Source organism: Tursiops truncatus, chromosome 1 (assembly GCF_011762595.2).
Source record: "Tursiops truncatus isolate mTurTru1 chromosome 1, mTurTru1.mat.Y, whole genome shotgun sequence".
Lineage (NCBI taxonomy): Eukaryota > Metazoa > Chordata > Mammalia > Artiodactyla > Delphinidae > Tursiops > Tursiops truncatus.
In genome coordinates, this window is record NC_047034.1 from 5,615,304 (window position 1) to 5,635,770 (window position 20,467).

At 37.1% G+C, this 20,467-nt stretch overlaps 1 protein-coding gene and 1 non-coding gene across 4 annotated transcripts in view; one reads left to right on the plus strand and one right to left on the minus strand.

The window, feature by feature from the left end:
* The window catches only part of KCNT2 (potassium sodium-activated channel subfamily T member 2), a 372,171-nt gene that overhangs the window by 52,475 nt on the left and 299,229 nt on the right, over positions 1–20,467 (plus strand). The gene's annotated exons all lie outside the window — the stretch shown is intronic.
* LOC117309772 (U6 spliceosomal RNA) lies at positions 17,128–17,232 on the minus strand. The gene has a single exon (XR_004524069.1). It is a non-coding gene; the product is annotated as a U6 spliceosomal RNA (small nuclear RNA).

Consider the following 20,467-nt stretch of genomic DNA (forward strand, 5'->3'; position numbering starts at 1 on the left):
TTTCAGTTTTACTGGATTTTCACAAAATAATTAAAAATAAATTTCGACTCTGAAAGAAAACACATTTTGACTGTGTAAAAAGAGAAGCAAATAGAAAACCATGAGAAAAATACTTGAACAAAAGGCAAGGATAAGAGATTGGTTGTGAGCTTATTTAATTCAGCATTTTGTCTTCTTCCTCTTAGTTCATAGCCTATTTGTTTTCGTTCTATTTCCTGGAAAATCACTGACCAGGTCCCCAAAGACATTAGAGATTCTGGTAAGTACATATTACTTGGCTTGTTGCACTGGTTGTGGGAATAGAATTGCTCCCATTTTCCTGCAACAGCTGCAGGGCAAAACAAAAACCAAAAAAAAAAAAAAAAGGAAGGGAGAAGAAGGAGAAAAAAAGAAAGAAAAAAACCCCACACAAGTTAAGGCAAATTTAAAAATTATAAAATAATAATACAGATATAATATCCTTACTTTATGATCTTCCTTGTTAAATTGGAGGTCGATTTTTAATAGATTTCACCATTTGATTCAATTTGACCTTTATGCACATTTTCCTATGGTATATGAGAGTTGCATATATAATTTCTTTGGCAATGCATAGGAGACTACAGTTACTGAAGAAATGTCTTCGGTTTCATTGTATCATGTTATTTTCTAATTAGAAATAAAAGTTAATCACTCACTCTATTACAATATCAGCTTGCGGTTAAAGAGTGCTTTGTGGAAAGTATTAGACATCCCCCACTTTACCAGGATGCTAATTTGTAACATTTTGGTGAAAACAGTGAGGTAACATATTATAGAGCATTCCCTGTCAGAGTGTGCAATCTCTCACATCTCTCCAGGTAAGAATAATTAGATCTCATTGCTTTTTCTTAATAATTCTGAAAGGTATTCTTTTTTTTTTTCATTTAATTTTATTTATTTTTTTATACAGCAGGTTCTTATTAGTCATCCATTTTATACACATCAATGTATACATGTCAATCACAATCTCCCAATTAATCACACCACCACTCCCCCCGACGCTTTCCCCCCTTGGTGTCCATAGGTTTTTTCTCTACTTCAGTGTCTCAATTTCTACTCTGCAAACTGGTTCATCTGTACCATTTTCTAGGTTCCACATATATGCGTTAATATGTGATATTTGTTTTTCTCTTTCTGACTTACTTCACTCTGTATGACAGTCTCTAGATGCATCCACATCTCTACAAATGACCCAATTTTGTTCCTTTTTATGGCTGAGTAATAGTCCATTGTATATATGTACCATATCTTCTTTATCCATTCATCTGTTGATGGGCATTTAAGTTGCTTCCATGACCTGGCTATTGTAAATAGTGCTGCAGTGAACATTGGGGTGCATGTGTCTTTTTGAATTATGGTTTTCTCTGGCTATATGCCCAGCAGTGGGATTGCTGGGTCATATGGTAATTCTGTTTTTAGTTTTTTAAGGAACCTCCATACTGTTCTCCATAGTGGCTGTATCAATTTACATTCCTACCAACAGTGCAAGAGGGTTCCCTTTTTTACACTGGCCTCTTGCTGTTGTGGCCTCTCCTGTTGTGGAGCACAGGCTCCGGATGCACAGGCTCAGCGTCCATGGCTCACGGGCCTAGCCGCTCCATGGTATGTGGGATGCTCCTGGACCGGGGCACAAACCCATGTCCTCTGCATCGGCAGGCGGACTCTCAACCACTGTGCCACCAGGGAAGCCCTGTAGATTTCTTAATGATGCCCATTCTAACTGGTGTGAGGTGATACCTCATTGTAGTTTTGATTTGCATTTCTTTAGTAATTCGTGATGTTGAGCAGCTTTTCATGTGCTTCTTGGCCATCTGTATGTCTTCTTTGGAGAATTGTCTATTTATGTCTTCTGCCCATTTTTGATTGGATTGTTTGTTTCTTTAATATTGAGCTGCATGAGCTGTTTATATATTTTGGAGATTAATTCTTTGTCTGATGATATGTTTGCAAATATTTTCTCCCATTCTGAAGGCTGTCTTTTCATCTTGTTTTTGGTTTCCTTTTCTGTGCAAAAGCTTTGAAGTTTCATTAGGTCCCATTTGTTTACTAGTGTATAGGAATGCAAGAGATTTCTGTGCATTAATTTTGTATCCTGCAACTTAACCAAATTCATTGATTAGCTCTAGTAGTTTTCTGGTGGCATCTTTAGGATTCTCTATGTATAGTATCATGTCATCTGCAAACAGTGACAGTTTTACTTCTTCTTTTCCAATTTATATTCCTTTTTCTTCTCTGATTGCTGTGGCTAGGACTTCCAAAACTATGTTGAATAATAGTGGTGAGTGTGGACATCCTTGTCTTGTTCCTGATCTTAGAGGAAATGCTCTCAGTTTTTCACCATTGAGAATGGTGTTTGCTGTGGGTTTGTTGTATATGGCCTTTATTATGTTGAAGTAGGTTCCCTCTTTTCCCACTTTCTGGAGAGTTTTTATCATAAATCGGTGTTGAATTTTGTCAGAAGCCTTTTCTGCATCTATTGAGATGATCATATGGTTTTTATTCTTTAATTTGTTAATATGGTGTATCACATTGGTTAATTTGCATATACTGAAGAATCCTTGCATCCCTGGGATAAATCCCACTGGATCATGGTGTATGATCCTTTTAATGTGTTGTTGAATTCTGTTTGCTAGTCTTTTGTTGAGGAATTTTGCATCTATATTCATCAGTGATACTGGCTTGTAATTTTCTTTTTTTTGTAGTATCTTTGTCTGGTTTTGGTATCAGGTTGATGGTGGCCTCATAGAATGAGTTTGGGAGTTTTCCTTCCCCTGCAATTGTTTGGAAGAGTTTGAGAAGGATGGGTGTTAGCTCTTCTTTAAATGTTTGATAGAATTCACCTGTGAAGCCATCTGGTCCTGGACTTTTGTTTGTTGGAAGATTTTCAGTCACAGTTTCAATTTCATTACTTGTGATTGGTCTGTTCATATTTTCTATTTCTTCCTGGTTCAGTCTTGGAAGGTTATACCTTTCTAAGAATTTGTCCATTTCTTCCAGGTTGTCCATTTTATTGCATAGAGTTGTGTGTAGTAGTCTCTTAGGATGCTTTATATTTCTGTGCTGTCCGTTGTAACTTCTCCTTTTTCATTTCTAATTTTATTGATTTGAGTCCTCTCCCTCTTTTTCTTGATGAGTCTGGCTAATGGTTTATCAATTTTGTTTATCTTCTCAAAGAACCAGCTTTTAGTTTTATTGATCTGTGCTATTGTTTTCTTTGTTTCTATTTCATTTATTTCTGCTCTGATCTTTACGATTTCTTTCCTTCTGCTAACTTTGGGTTTTGTTTGTTCTTCTTTCTCTAGTTCCTTTAGGTGTAAGGTTAGATTGTTTATTTGAGATTTTTCTTGTTTCTTGAGGTAGGCTTGTATAGCTATAAACTTCCTTCTTAGAACTGCTTTTGCTGCATCCCATAGGTTTTCGATCATCGTGTTTCCATTGTCATTCGTCTCTAGGTATTCTTTGATATGCTCTTTGATTTCTTCAGTGTTCTCTTGGTTATTTAGTAACATATTGTTTAGCCTCCATGTGTTTGTGTTTCTTATGTTTTTTTTTTCCTGTAATTGATTTTTACTCTCATAGCATTGTGATAAGAAAAGATGCTTGATATGATTTCAATTTTCTTAAATTGACTGAGGCTTGTTTTGTGATCCAAGATGTGATGTATCCTGGAGAATATTCCATGCGCACTTGAGAAGAAAGTGCAATCTGCTGTTTTTGGATGGAATGTCCTATAAATATCAATCAAATCTATCTGGTCTGTTGTGTCGTTTAAAGCTTGTGTTTCCTTATTAATTTTCTGTTTCGATGATCTGTTCATTGGTGTAAGTGAGTTGTGAAGTCCCCCACTATTGTTGTGTTACTGTCGATTTCCTCTTTTTCAGCTGTTAGCAGTTGCCTTATGTATTGAGGTGCTCCTATGTTGGTTGCATATATATTTATAATTGTTATGTCTTCTTCTTGGATTATGTAGTGTCCTTCCTTGTCTCTTGTAACATTCTTTATTTTAAAGTCTATTTTATCTGATATGAGTATTGCTACTCCAGCTTTCTTTTGATTTCCATTTACATGGAATATCTTTTTCCATCCCCTCACTTTCAGTCTGTATGTGTCCCTAGGTGTGAAGTGGGTCTCTTGTAGACAGCATATATATGGGTCTTGTTTTTGTATCCATTCAGCAAGCCTGTGTCTTTTGCTTGGAGCATTTACTCCATTCACATTTAAGGCAATTATCAATACGTGTGTTCCTATTACCGTTTTCTTAATTGTTTTGGGTTTGTTTTTGTAGGTCCTTTTCTTTTCTTGTGTTTCCCATTTAGAGAAGTTACTTTAGTATTTGTTGTAGAGCTGATTTGTTGGTGCTAAATTCTCTTAGCTTTTGCTTGTCTGTAAAGCTTTTTATTTCTCTGTCGAATCTGAATGAGATCCTTGCCTGGTAGAGTAATCTTGATTGTAGCTTCTAACCTTTCATCACTTTAAGTATATCATGCCATTCCCTTCTGGCTTGTAGTTTCTGCTGAGAAATCAGCTGTTAACCTTATGGGAGTTCCCTTGTATGTAATCTGTCGTTTTTCCCTTGCTGCTTTCAATAATTTTTATTTGTCTTTAATTTTTGCCAATTTGATTACTATGTGTCTTGGTGTGTTTCTCCTTGGGTTTATCCTGTATGAGACTCTCTGAGCTTCCTGGATTTGGGTGGCTATTTCCTTTCCCATGTTAGGGAAGTTTTCGACTATAATCTCATCAACTATTTTCTCGGGTCCTTTCTCTCTCTCTTCTCCTTCTGGGTCCCCTATTATACGAATGTTGTTGAGTTTAATATTGTTCCAGAGGTCTCTTAGGCTGTCTTCATTTCTTTTCATTCATTTTTCTTTATTCTGTTCCACAGCAGTGAATTCCACCATTCTGTCTTCCAGATCACTTATCCGTTCTTCTGCCTCAGTTATTCTGCTATTGATTCCTTCTAGTGTATTTTTCATTTCAGTTATTGTATTGTTCATCTCTGTTTGTTCTTTAAATCTTCTAGATCTTTGTTAAATATTTCTTGCATCTTCTTGATCTTTGCCTCCATTCTTTTTCTGACGTCCTGGATCATCTTCACTATCATTATTCTGAATTCTTTTTCTGGAAGGTTGCCTATCTCCATTTCATTTAGTTTTTTTTCTTGGGTTTTATCTTGTTCCTTCATCTGGTACATAGCTCTCTACCTTTTCATCTTGTCTGTCTTTCTGTGAATGTGGTTTTTGCTCCACAGGCTGCAGGATTGTAGTTCTTGCTTCTGCTGTCTGCCCTCTGGTGGATGAGGCTATCTAAGAGGTTTGTGGAAGTTTCCTGATCGGAGGGACTGGTGGTGTGTAGGGCTGGCTTTTGATCTGGTGGGCAGAGCTCAGTAAAACTTTAATACACTTGTCTACTGATGGGTGGGGCTGGGTTCCCTCCCTTTTGGTTGTTTGGCTTGAGGTGACCCAACACAGGAGCCTACCTGGGCTCTTTGGTGGGGCTAATGGTGGCCTCTGGGAGGGCTGACGCCAAGGAGTACTTCTCAGAACTTCTGCTACCAGTGTCCTTGTTCTCACGGTGAGGCACAGCTGCCCCCCACCTCTGCTGGAAACCCTCTAACACTAGCAGGTAGGTCTGGTTCAGTCTCCTGTGGGGTCATTGCTCCTTCCTCTGGGTCCCAATGTGCACACTACTTTGTGTGTGCCCTCCAAGAGTGGAGTCTCTGTTTCCTTCAGTCCTGTCGAAGTCCTGCAATCAAATCCTGCTAACCTTCATAGTCTGATTCTCTAGGAATTCCTCCTCCCGTTGCCAGACCCCCAGGTTGAGAAGCCTGACCTGGGGCTCAGAACCTTCACTCCAGTGGGTAAACTTCTCCAGTTTGTGTGTCACCCACCCAGCAGTTATGGGATTTGATTTTATTGTGATTGTGCCCCTCCTACCATCTCATTGCAGCTTCTCCTTTGTCTTTGCATGTGGGGTATCTTTTTTGGTGAATTCCAGTGTCTTCCTATTGATGATTATTCAGCAGTTAGTTGTGATTCTGGTGTTCTCTAAAGAGGGAGTGAGAGCATGTCCTTCTACTCCACCATCTTGAACCAGTCCTGAAACGTATTCTTTGATAAAGAAGTTTGATTTCCTAGGGAACAAAAGATGTGCTTTAAAATAGTGAATGATGTACGTTTTCATTTAAAAGAAGGTAGATAACCAGAAAACTGATTTTCTTAAGTAAATTACCTGCTCTTGTTCACAAATAAGAACTTTTTTTTACCCACTCCTCACTTTTGAGTGATTTTATAATTTTTAAAAAGTTTTTTTTTCTTTTTGTGTATTTCTCATCACTTTGATGTGATTAGGTGGGGCTCTGCTAAGCAGAATGGAATTACTTTGCTTTTAATTAATACATTCCCTGTATGTACTGGGTCAGATTGTCATTTTTCTTATCAGCCTACCATTTTTTTTTTCTACACAGAGATAATGTTGAATCATAAACTTTGTAAGAGGAGAATATCCACAGGGACCATGAAAAATTACGTCATGACTGTTAATTAACACCAAGCTGCCTGCTACAGGTGATAAAGTTTGGTGGGAATGTACACCGAGATCATTATATTCCGTAAGAAATGGTGTAGGGTGATATTTGCTATGTTTTGGTTAATTCATAATCAAAATTATGATGCAAATACTGTTAGAATTTTGTAGAAAAAAGATTTTTTATGTCATCTTTATTTGTCTTTCTAAAACAGTATTATGAAGTACTTAAGATCTAATACAGAGACACCCAGAAAGTGAAAAAACTCATGATTTTAATGATAGAACAGTCAGTAATTCCTGTTTTTAGGAACAAATATAATGTAGGGGTGGGCACAGCTGTGGAGAGAATTGGGGAGTGTTGTTTTAGAATTAGTGTATGGTATCTTTGTTTCTCATTGGCATAAAAATATCTATCTTGCTTTCTCTTTTTTTTTTTTAACCTATTTTATTCTGATTCTAGGGTGGGGTTGGAATTGGGTAGGCAAGTACTGTGGTGACTTGATAGACAAGGATAGGAAGAACAGAAGAATTGGCAAGAGTTTGAGGTTCATCGTGTTTATAAATACTTCTGAATCCCAAATCACATGACTTTTAATCTAGTAATAGTGCCTGGATTCCTACTGCATTATGGACTCCTCAAAATTCGTCTCACATGTTGTGGTTAGTTATAGGTGCACCAATTCACAAAGGATACCAACCAGGGCAGGTAGAAGGGTGACACTCTCTGAATTAAAATGCAAGGGTGGAGAGTGTGTATGAGATCTATCTATGTTCAGATGCCTGGAGATATTTAAGCTTCTCAGGGAAGTGACCACCATGTTTATTTAACTTGATGTGGTAACCTTTTTACCTAGCACTAAATGTAGCTTACAGTGGATGTTCTTTAAATGAATGTAATTGAAGAAGGAAACTTATTTCTGTTTTTGTTTTGTTTTTTCTTTTGCGGTGCGCGGGCCTCTCACTGTTGTGGCCTCTCCCATTGCGGAGCAACAGGCTCTGGACGCGCGGGCTTAGCGGCCATGGCTCACGGGCCCAGCCGCTCTGGGGCATGTGGGATCTTCCCGGACCAGGGCACGAACCCGTGTCCCCTGCATCGGCAGGCAGACTCTCAACCACTGCGCCACCAGAGAAGCCCAGGAAATTTTTTTTTTTTGGTCATGATTCAGGGCAACACTAAGAGAGTAAAAAGTTGCAGGAAAACACATAGAGGAAGAATTATCTCGTATTTAGGAATGGACTTCATCCTTATGAAGGAATTGGGTTCCCTAACACTAAGTCTGACTTCCAATGCTGGTGTTCATCTTTCATGGATGATTTAGAAGATATCTCTCTGGGGCATAGAAGAAAGTACCTTTTAAAGAACGCCTGCATTTTAATTTTACATGATTCTAACTTTCATGTCCTTAGCTTACAAAATACTGCAGTCACCACGATCTAACTGAAATAGCAAAGTAATCAGAGTTCAATTCTGTAATTCTCTCTCTGCACTTCAGAATCCCTCTCCTTTTAAAATTGTTCTCCCATCTTCAAAATCTCCAAAGCCCCACGTGTACCTGTCATGTACCAGCTCTCCTGTTCCCTCTAGTTCCACTGTTTATGCAAACAATTGAACATCTGTTCTGTCCCTCAAATCCAAACAAAAACAGCCCTTATTGCTCAGTGCTTTTGTGTTACAATCTGGTGAAAATAATTCAACAGAAGTTATGGATTTAAAATAAATGGAATGATCTCAGAGGGTGTTTAAGCATGAGTACATCCCCATCAATATCTAAGTGTTCAGTCCTGGAAGAGGTAAGAACAGGGAGCTTCTAAGCTCGACATGTCTCCTGGAGGCCCTGATGAGCCCACCCACTTTTTTCAGTGACTCCCGCCCCAAGGGGCAGTGCTGTAAAAACACACACCTTGAACTGAGAGAGCATGGTCTGGCATAACTTCTGCAAGTATCTGAACTCACGAATGATAAATATGTGAATGTGAACAGTTGCTTGTATGTAGGAAAAAAAAATTTCATTAGGAACATAGTTGTCCCATGAGGTCAACTTGAATTTACTCTCAACAATCCCTCTTCTTCCTAACATGTTTTTTGGTTTTGGTTTTGGTTGTTTTTCCTTTTACTGTCCCCAAGCCTCTGGTTCTGAGAACAGAAGTATCTACCTGAAGCAAACAGAGGTTTCCATGATAACTAAGGGGAAAGGGAATAGAAGTGAGAAACAGAGCAGATCTGGTGTCTGCTGGCTGATTTATTTTAGAACTTGTACACGTGATCTTGTGTTTGTTTTTAAGCCTGTGTACTTGGATAAAATATAAATGTGGTCTACATTCAAAATCCTAAATGAGGTCCTATATGTTAACATAAGTGATGATGTCGAAAGACTACAAGGCTGAAGTTATTTCCTTGATTTTGAATCTTTTAGTATAATAGTATATCTAACAGAAATTATATATAATATAAAAATCCACATTTTTCTGACAGAGTGATCACAAAATGTGTGATGTTTAAAATAACCAATCTTCATTTTGTGTTTTTTCTTACACATGGTACTGGAAGCAAAACACTTAAGAGGAATCTAGACAATCCAAATGTTTGATTTTCCAAATGATTTTGCCAGAATCTTTGAGTTAAAATTTTTTTTCTCTCACTCCTGCTGAGAAAGTACATACATTTTGAAATTTAGTCTATTTGAGCAATGCTTTTATTCCCCTTTAAGTTGATAATAAGCATATGGGAGTGGGATTGAATTTGAGACAAGCTGTTGATTTCTATTGAATACTCAAAAAATGTAAGGTATCAAAATTTTTTTATAACTATCCAGTGATAGGCTAAAATGTATTAAAAGTTCAGTAAAAAATCATCCTGATGTGGAGCTTATAGGAAGAAACATATGGTTGGAGTATATTTCATAATTGGGGTTGTGATTATTTTGCTTAGCCCTTAGAGTTATAAAGTTATGGTTTTCAAGGAAGAGAATTAAGGAGCAGAGAGGGATACTGAAATTCACATAGCGGCAGCAAGAATATTATTATTATTATCCCTATCCTATCACCATTCTTTTGTTATCTCTTATTTTCGGAACCATGTATTTAGAAATAACATACATATATATAATATGTTCTATTATATAATTATAAAATAACATGTATGTTATATGATAGTATATATATGTCATAATATATATATAACATATATAAACATATATTATATGACAGTATAATATATTATAATATATATATAGTCCTATACTCCTAAGAAAGATTTTGAACAGATAGAGAATATACACTAGAGGCATTAACTGATTTTAAAGGATATACTTATAAATATATTTTCTTCTGTATCTATTGAGAAAATAGACTTCTGAGAAATCAAGTGGTATATCTTAGAGGTATAGCTAAAAGGAGATGGAGACCTGGGTTTTGTTTACATCTTTATGACACTAGATTAGCACAACCATTTAACTTTGTGGGTTCTCAGTCTCTTCATTTGTAAACCAGTGGGACGGAACGGAAGACCATTTCTAGCTCTAGTTTGTTTGACTAAAGAAAGAACCAGGCTAGTCTTAGAACATCTGTGAGAACATGAGGTCTGTCTTTGGGGCCTTCTCATCTATATTTCTTTGCCACTTTGTCCTCTTTCAGGCTCATCTGCTTTCTGCTAAGAATATTCAGGTGTCAGGGCCCACGAGGTTTCCTACTGAACTTCTTCCTTCTTGCAAAGGTTTATGATGACTATTTTTTTTTTTTTTTTTTGTGGTACGTGGGCCTCTCACTGTTGTGGCCTCTCCTGTTGCGGAGCACAGGCTCCGGACGCGCAGGCTTAGCGGCCATGGATCACAGACCCAGCAGCTCCGCGGCATGTGGGATCTTCCCGGACCAGGGCACGAACCCGTGTCCCCTGCATCGGCAGGCAGACTCTCAAACACTGCGCCACCAGGGAAGCCCTATGATGACTTTTATAACTTGCTGTTTAGCTTAACCTCTACCAGAATACCCAGGCCTTATCCAATTAAACTCTGCTTTCAGCTAGCAATAAAAAATAAATACTCGAATGAATCTAAGTAGTAGACTTACATGTTCATGTTCTCAGTTTTTAGTATGCATCACTTGTTGAAAGCCCATATTTGGCGCCTGGTGCCCCAGCCCCTGAATGTCCATTTTAAACAAATTCCCTAACAGATTTGGAGGCTATTTGGGAAACATAGGTCTAGGATTTTTGTATATTGCCAGAGATTTAGAAGGATTTATTTCAAATTATAGATAGAATATTTGGGGTTTGTGACATGATGCTTCAAGTCACATAATAAAATTGTGTATAATTTTTATAGGTTTTACTCCTTAGACAGTTCTCACTCTCTGGCATGGGGCCTATTTCCTGCAGAATAATTGTTTCTTTTCTCCAATGAATTTTCCCATATAGTATTTCACCTAGAGTTCATGTGTAAAAAAATGGAGTCACAATTGAGAAAAATGGAAGAAAATGAACTTTCAAAATTACAAATTAGTCATCTATTCTATATATAGTAGTAACAATTTATCCCTCCCCTCACCCACCCCCTGGCAACCACAAGCTTGCCTCCTACATCCGTAACTCTGTTTCTGTTTTGTAGATAAGTTCATTTGTCCCCTTTTGTAGGTTCCACATAGCAGCGATATCATATGATATTTGTCTTTCTGTGTCCGACTTCACTCAGCATGACAATCTCCAGGTCCATCCATGTTGCTGCAAATGGCATTATTTTGTTCTTTTTTATGGGTAATATTCCATTGTATATATGTACCACATCTTCTTTATTCATTCATCTGTTGATGGACATTTAGGTTGCTTCCATGACCTGGCTATTGTAAATAGTGCCGCAATGAACATTGGGGTACATGTATCCTTTAGAATTATGGTTTTCTCTGGGTATATGCCCAGGAGTGGAATTGCTGGATCATATGGTAGTTCTATTTCTAGGTTTTTAAGGAACCTCCATACTGTTCTCCATAGTGGCTGTACCAATTTACATTCCCACCAACAGTGCAAAAGGGTTCCCTTTCTCCACACCCTCTCCAGCATTTATTGTTTGTAGATTTTTTGATGATGGCTATTCTGACACGTGTGAGGTGGTACCTCACTGCAGTTTTGATTTACATTTCATTAACAATTAGTGATGTTGAGCATCTTTTTATGTCCTTTTTAGCCATCTGTATGTCTTCTTTGGAGAAATGTCTATTTAGATCTTCTGCTCATTTGATTGGGTAAAATAATATTTTAAAAAACTATGAAAACAGATCTTCCTTAAGTGACTTACTGTAGAAGTTCAATGCCAAGAATAGGTTTTTAGTATTTTTATTTATTAGTTACTATTGTTTTCTCTAATTCCCCTCATATACTCATTTTCATGGCATATAAAAGTTCTGCTTATTTAATGAGCAACTCCATGAAATTCCTTAAAATCTATTGCTCAGTGGATGGCCTTGGGCCGTTACTAGAAATGCTGAAAATTTGGACCCAGTCCAGACCTACTGAATTAGAACCTGCATTTTATGAGATTCCTAGTTGATTTGTATCTGTTTTAAAATTTGAGAAGTGCTACCTTAAAATACTTTTCCTTGGGCTCTACCAGACTGGAGTTTACTTTTAATATGTTACATTATGAAATGACAAATTTTTAATAATAATGTTTTAAAAAAATAGCTGTATTGTTTTTGTATAAATTATACATGTTTATTTAAGATATAAAGATAATACAGAGAAATGGAAATAAGGAAACTCACTCAACCACTCAGAAATAACATTATCATATGATAATTTTAGACATTTCTATATACAGATATAGATGTAGCTATAGGTAGAAAGATGGATGGATGGATGGATGGGGAAAGGACGAGAGAAAATTTTACTGAAGTGAAATCATGCTATCTATAAAACATTTTAAAATGAAAGATACTAAGTTATTTTTTTCTGAAATCAGAATTATTGAGAATTTATAAATACGAAGAAATTTAAGTGAAATTGAAGGTATTGCTGAACTTGAAGCAAACCTTTCTTTACAAGAAGAGGTATTAGATTTTAAATGTCTTCTAAAATGTAATAACATTGTGTTTCAAGTTTGCACATCTGTTGTCTGTCCAATGAAGGATGAGGAAATAAATATCATTGCACTGCTTTGCACTTTCACCTCCCGATTTTGTTTCTTCAAAACAATTTTTTTTTGCAATGTCAAGGTTTCTAATATTCACGTTCCATTCTACCATCATGATTTTAATAATTGTTTAAGCTTACTACTTTATTTAGGGGTACAATTATCTTATCAGTAGTACTTACAGCATCTCCCATCCTGAATTTTTATTTTGATTCATCTCTTAAATGCAAAGATTTCATTAAATATTACTATTCTCTTCCCAAGACAGTCCAACGAGTATTGTTTTCTTTAGCTTCTTGCATGCTTGAGAAGGCATGTTGTCCTTCTCCTGGAAGGCCAAAGTGCATGGATATATACTTTGTTATTCTTTGATGCTTAATACTGGTGATACTGCTGTGCTTTCAGAGATTATTTTCTGGAAGAAATCTCAGAACAGTTTAATACACCTATCTCCCCCTTCTTGTACTTAGGGAGTATATATACAACTCTTTTTCTATGAAGTTTAGTAACTTTACCAGAATATCTTAGCTTTACTATCAATATTTTTGTGGTGCACAGTGTGCCGTAAGTTGCCATAGATTTGAGTTTCCTTTACTTCAGTAGAGTTTTCTTTGATAAAGTTTAAAATTTTTTTCTCCATTTTACTTGTTCCGTTTCTTGGGAACTCTATCTGTGTGTTCAGATTTGTTTGTTTTTCTTCTGTTTCAACATAGTAATAACCAGCTTTGTTACGAATGGGAGATTTCATCACTCACTCGACCCTGATGTATAGAGTTTTCCTTCTGTACTATGTCATTACCCTTAGGAATCATCACCAATGTTCTATTTCAGAGACTGATGAATGTTCTGAACTGTGGCCACAGGGTACAAGCAGAGGTGACTTGGAAAACACTCAGAGTTATGGGAAGATGTCCATCTGTTGATAATATAAATGTCACATTGTTGGCTGCTATCACTGGAAGGCCCATATGGCCCAGAGATGGCAAGTAGCTCATTAGGCTCCCCTCTCAGAAGATATATAGTTTCCTCTATAATAACGACACATGGTATGATATCAGGAGTACAAGCGACAAAAGAAAAAAAAATAAATTTACCTTATTAAATTAAATAATTGTGTGTTTCAAAGGTCATCATCGATAAAGTGAAAAGATAATCCATGGAATAGAAGAAAATATTCCCAAAACATATATCAGATATTCTAGATATTTATAATCTACAATATATGCACAACTTTTACAACTCAATAATCAAAGGACAAATAACCCAGTTTTTAAAAATGGGCAAAGGATCTGAATAGGCATTTCTGCAAAGAATGTATACAAATTGGCCAAGAAGCATAAGAAAAGATAGCATTACAGCCATCATGGGCATGGAAATCAAAACCACAGTGAGAACCTCCTTTCCACCTACATCAGTGCCCTCATATATTGCTGGTGGGCGTGTAAACTGGTGCAGCTGCGTTGGAAAGCAGTCTGGCAATTTCTGAAAAGGTGAAACACAGATTTACCATATGACCCAGGAATCCTAGGTGTACACTCAAGAGAAATGGGAACATGTGTTCATGCAAAAACTTGTACGTGGGTGTTTATAGTAGCTTTATTCATAATAGCCCCCAAATAGAAACAAGCTATGTGCCCATTAATAGATGAATGGGTAAGTGCAATGTGATATATCTACCCAAAGAATACTGTTCAGCAATATGAAGGTATTAAGTACTTGTACAAGGTACAACATGGATGAACCTTGAAAATATTATGCTAAATGAAAGGAGCCAGTCACAAAAGATTGCATATTGTGTGGCCCATTCATATGAAATATTCAGAATAGGCAAATCTATAAAAACACAAAGTATCGATAGATTAGTCTTTGCCAGGGTCTGGGGTGGGTTGGGAGTGGGATGTAGAGACATTGCTCATGGTGGATGGGTATAGGGTTTCTTCGGGGGGCTGAAAATATTCTAAAATTAGGTTTGGTGATGATTGCACAACTCTGCTAATATACTAGAAACCACTGAATTGTATACTTTAAATAGGTAAATTTTGTGCTATGAGAATTATATCACAATACAATCACTAAAAGAAAAAAGCCAAGTGGAGTGCAGTCTTGCTCCCAGGTTTCTCTTTGGTCCCTCATGATATTAGCAGCTTCCCAGTCAGACTGTTTCCCCAAGGTCATGGCTCTGCTTATACTCTGGTACCATTTTTCTGTCCCTCTTCCCCTCAGTCCAGGTGGTTCCTCTCATGGTCCTGGTGAAGATCAGAGCTAACACATGGAGGTGGCTTTATTCTTCCCTTGCTTTCTTTTTAATATTACAGTCACTGCATCATTATACCCTGCTTGTCTCCCAAAGCCGCCTTTTTTTGCTTTCCAAAAACCTCTGGTGAAAGTAAAAATCCAAACCTAGACAATTTTTTTAATGGTTGTTTTTGGGATTAGGGTTGTGGGAAATATCTCATAATTCACAGGAATTGTAATTCCTGCTAGTAACTTTTGGCATGTTTGGAGAAAACAGAAATATATTTGAACCAAATCATGTTTTCCAAGCCTGCTAGGCTTCTTTGAGAAGTCCACTGGGCTTTTTTTTTTTTAATCTTTTGCTAAGAATGAAATGAGGATTGATTTTTTTCTCTTCCTCTTGTCCAGGAAAACATTTCATAAATTTCAGAGTTAAACCCACTCTTCTTATTTTGTGGTCAGTTTTTATTCCAAAGTTTTTTCCTCAACTGCTCACATCCTGAGAAAAATTTCACTGTTTAATCTCACAGGAGACATTATTTGTATTACAAAACAAATTTGATCATGTATAATGAGACATAAAAGTGCCAGGCCTGCTGATGTGTTTTAACACTGCTTAGGGCATTCTTTTTCCAGTGAATTTTATGTCTGAAAACAAATTAGGAAGAAAAGACTACTCAGTGAGAATATGGAATCATATCAAAGAAAGTGTTCAAACCATCAGAGAGTTTCTGACATCCAGCAGTTCACTTCCAGACTAGAGATGTATTAGGCAAATTTATTTCCAAATAAATTTGGAAATCTAAAATTCTAAATCTAAAATTCCCCAAGATGCCCTTTTACGTTTATAAGTGTAACCCCATTTATAATTAAAACACTTCTGTTAGTTTGGGAAGAGGGTTATTAGAACTTGAAATATATATGTATAAATATTTGTACATAATTAAAGTTGTATAATATATATTATATGTTATAATTAAAATTATATAATATATATTATATATAATTATAAAAATTTATATAATTTTTCAAAAATAATTTTTAATATGTAATACATTCACATGGTTTAACATTTTAAAACTGTGCAAACAGGAATAGAAGAAATAGAATGAAAATTCTCCCTCCTCCCCCCCACCCCCTCCCAGTTTGCATTTCCAAAGACAAGCAGTTTAGCTGGTCCTTTGTTTCTGGTATATGGTTCAAGAAACATTCTACAAATTTGGAAGGATATATATATATACATATTTCTTTTTTTCATCTTTATACAAATGCTAGTGATTATATAGTCTATTTTGTACATTTCTTTTTTTCACTTTATACGAAGTCTTGGAGATGTCCATTTTTCCACTATGGAATGGTTCCTTAAAGATTAAAAAAACAGGGCTTCCCTGGTGGCACAGTGGTTGAGAGTCTGCCTGCCGATGCAGGGGACACGGGTTCGTGCCCCGGTCCGGGAGGATCTCACATGCCATGGAGCGTCTGGGCCCGTGGGCCATGGCCGCTGGGCCTGCGCGTCCGGAGCCTGTGCTCCGCAGCGGGGGAAGCCACAACAGTGAGAGGCCCGCGTACCGCAAAAAAAAAAGATTAAAAAAACGTAAGTTAAATGTACTTTACAGTTTTTAAAAATTAAGTTTCGTTTTTGTCTGGACTCCTTTTGTCTCGCAATATTTTCTTTTTCATTATATTCTTACTTTCACAGATTTACCTTTGAGAGTATTAAGATGGTAGTGTGATGTTTTAATTGCTATTCAGTCTGACAAAATTTATCTTTCTGTGGTTATACCAGAAGAAACTTCTGATTGATAATCCCTTGTGAGATGTACACAAGACATTTTGCTGAGATTAAACTTTAGTCTTCTGATTTCAGAATCCTCACAATTGCAGTATGTTAAAATGTTAATTCTCTAAGATATTGCTGAGAGACAGATGGGATAATTATCTACATATCAAATATAATTGTTTGGAAGTTACAAATTAAATCATGAACCAAATTTCTTATGCATGAAGCTTAACTCTAGTGAATTCCCTTGAAGAATTGTAAGTCAATAGCTTTCAAGACCACTACCACTATATTTTAAATGAATGGTTTGCTTACATGTTAGCTAAATAGTTATATTATCAATTTATAACAATACAAAATATCTCACAGTGTTTATTTCTGTTTTCACTTTGTTCCTTGGTGTTCTACCAGCTTTTTTCTTTCTGACCCTTCGGATCTCTATTCCTTGGTTATTTTCTCGGCTTTGTGGAACTCTGTCATCTTTGCACAGGGACCATGCTTATCTTCTCTGCATGGTTCCAGTTCTGGTAGATCTGATGCCTAAGTGAGCATTCTGAACTCTGGACCAGGTTAAATCCTCCTTCTATATGTTTCCTTAACTCTCCTCTTATAACACATATGCCAGCATCTTCAGTATCCATCATCCTTTTTCTTTCTTTTTTTTTTTTTTTGCGGTACGCGGGCCTCTCACTGCTGTGGCCTCTCCCGTTGCGGAGCACAGGCTCCGGACGCGCCGGCCCGACAGCCATGGCTCACGGGCCCAGCCGCTCCGCGGCATGTGGGATCTTCCCGGACCAGGGCACGAACCCGTGTCCCCTGCATCGGCAGGCGGACTCTCAACCACTGCGCCACCAGGGAAGCCCAGTATCCATCATCCTTTAACAGAACCTCTTGTTCATTGTCTTCAGGAGGAGGACCATGTCTCTCTTGTTCATTGTTTTCTCTCCACTCTCAAGCTGGGTGCCTTACCCATCGTAGGCACTCAATAAATTTATGTATTTTCGTTGAATGGTTGAGGGAATGAAATAACGGACTTGAAAATACCTCCCAACTTCTAAGTTCCATGGACATGTTCATGATTCTTTCTCAACTAAGTTATTTGTTCCTAATTCCCATTTCTTTGAGGCTGAGCAGGTTGATAACTCAGAAGGAAGATTATGTAAGAAGAAGGGAGAACCCTAGAAAGTTGCCTGGAATTTAGTCTCCTCCAACCACTTCCAGATATTCCAGACTTATGTTAGACCTCTGACTCCTGTATCCAGTATTCTATATGTTAGGCAGAGTTCTATGAAAATGCCTACATGTTTACTCCAAATCAATGATCTCTGAAGTTTTACATACATAAATCAGATGTTATGAAGTTTTATATACAAAATCAAATGGAAGTTGCTCCGTTTCCTTGTCTTGAAAAGACAATATCACTTTGTGGCTATGTCTTTGGAAGGGTAATGCATATTTGGTTCAATTCACAGATGGTAATTAAGAAATTCTAATTAGATTAAAAAGTGCACCTTAGAAACTATATTTTTTTAATAGAATACGTTAGGTAGATTTTAACTCAGTGTAAGTGAGTTAGTTATTTAAGCCTTTTAAATCTTGATTTTTAAAATTATAAATGTTATATTTCTTCCTTTTATAAAAACTATACACAATTTTTTCTTAATTTGACAGAGGAAATCATTGTGCTTAAAGGGTTTGATCATCTCCTCTCTTAAAAAATAAGCATATACTTTGAATAGGTAACATATTTACATATATTAATAATCAATGACTGTACAAGAATGTTGTGAAAAGTCTTTCTCCGGGCTTTGTCCTCTACCCAATTTTCATCCATATCTCCATTCAATGAGCATTTTTTTCTTTTTTTGCGGTACGCGGGCCTCTCACTGTTGCGGCCTCTCCTGTTGCAGAGCACAGGCTCCAGACGCGCAGGCTCAGCGGCCATGGCTCACAGGCCCAGCCGCTCCGCGGCGTGTGGGATCCCCCCGGAACGGGGCACGAACCCGTGTCCCCTGCATCGGCAGGTGGACTCTCAACCATAGCGCCACCAGGGAAGCCCTCAATAATCATTTTTGTTTAGTGTCCTGACATCATCTCATCTCATAGGATATGGATTAGTTAAAAGTCCAGGGTGTATTATCAGATAATTAAAACAAATCCTCTATAATCAAAAAGTGAGTCTCTTAAAGGTCTTGCTAAAATGTAACAAAATAGGTTATGGCAGAAGATAGGATATTCTGCTTGCTAGAACAGGAATCAGCAAATTTTTCCTATGGAAAGGACCAGATATTACCGTAATTAGTCTAGGCCCTGTAGGCCGTAAGGACTCTTTTACAAGTAGTCAACTCTGCTGTTGTAACTTAAAGAGCATCTGTACACAATATGTAGATGAATGAACATGTTTGAGCTGAAATAAAACTTTATTTATGGACATTGAAATTTGAGTTTCATATGCCATGAAATATTCTTCTTCTTTGAATTTATTCCAGACATTTAAAAATATAAAAAACATGCTTTGTTCACAGGTTATAAAAAAAAACAGGCAGTGGGCGAGATTTGGCTTCTGAGCTATTGTTTGCTGACCCCTGAAGTACAGCAAAATATGTTGTTGGGTTCTGAACACAATTCATTTCATTTTTAACTGATGTTTTTTGCTTTAGTGTATTCAAAATACTGATTATTAAATATCTTAATTTTTTTTTGTCTTATATGTTCAATTCAATATATTACTTAGGGAAGAAGACATAACACTTTCGAGTGATGATTAGATGCTAGACACTTGGTACTTTATCTCACTTAATCCAGTTACCAACACTATGAAGTAGATATTATTTCTATTTTATAGACGAAGTAATGAAGAAGAGGATTAGCAACATTTCCCCTATGTACTAGCTAGGGGATGGACTGTAGTGTTTTGTTTTTTCTTTTGTGGCATGTGGGCCTCTCACTGCTGTGGCCTCTCCCGTCGCGGAGCACAGGCTCTGGACACGCATGCCCAGCGGCCACGGCCCACAGGCCCAGCCGCTCCGCGGCATGTGGGATCCTCCCGGACCGGGGCACGAACCCACGTCCCCTGCGTCGGCAGGCGGACTCTCAACCACTGCGCCACCAGGGAATCCCTGGACTGTAATTTTTAACAGAGGTGATCATACTCCATGGTTATAGAATTGAACAACAACAACTACTATTCAGTCACATAAATATGCTGCTTCCACTTGGCACCATTCTATGCTCATGGAACTTAGGTGTTCAAAGTTTTGTTGCTGTCTGTTGGTAGGTTGATGTTCAGTGCTGCTATTTTCACAAACATATAAACAGGAAAATTGAATTCATAGTGACTTTCATTACGTAATTTTCACTTGAGTGATTTTACTTTATCTAGCTTCCCTTTTAAGGGGAATTGGATTGGAAAATTGGCAAATGGAGTTTAAAATAGAGGTTTTTTTTTTTTTTCCAAATATGGTCCCTGACTTGCAGTTATATGTATAATTTAATTTTTCTTTCTGCAATTTCAGTCTGTTTCCTCTTGCATCCTCAGATGTTCAGAACATTGGATGACACCCGATATCAGGGGATTGTTTTTCGCAGTGGTTAGAGGGAGAATGAAGTGTTTTTCTGGAGGGATTATAACATTTGTTAAAGCATGCGCTCTTTCTCTGGGACTTAAGATAATTAAGAGTGTGATCCTTTCATCCCAACAACAGCATTGAATTATAGCTATAATGTTGAGAGTAAAATTCAGCTACCCTTAAAAAGGGACTTCAACATAGGAAATGCATTTTAC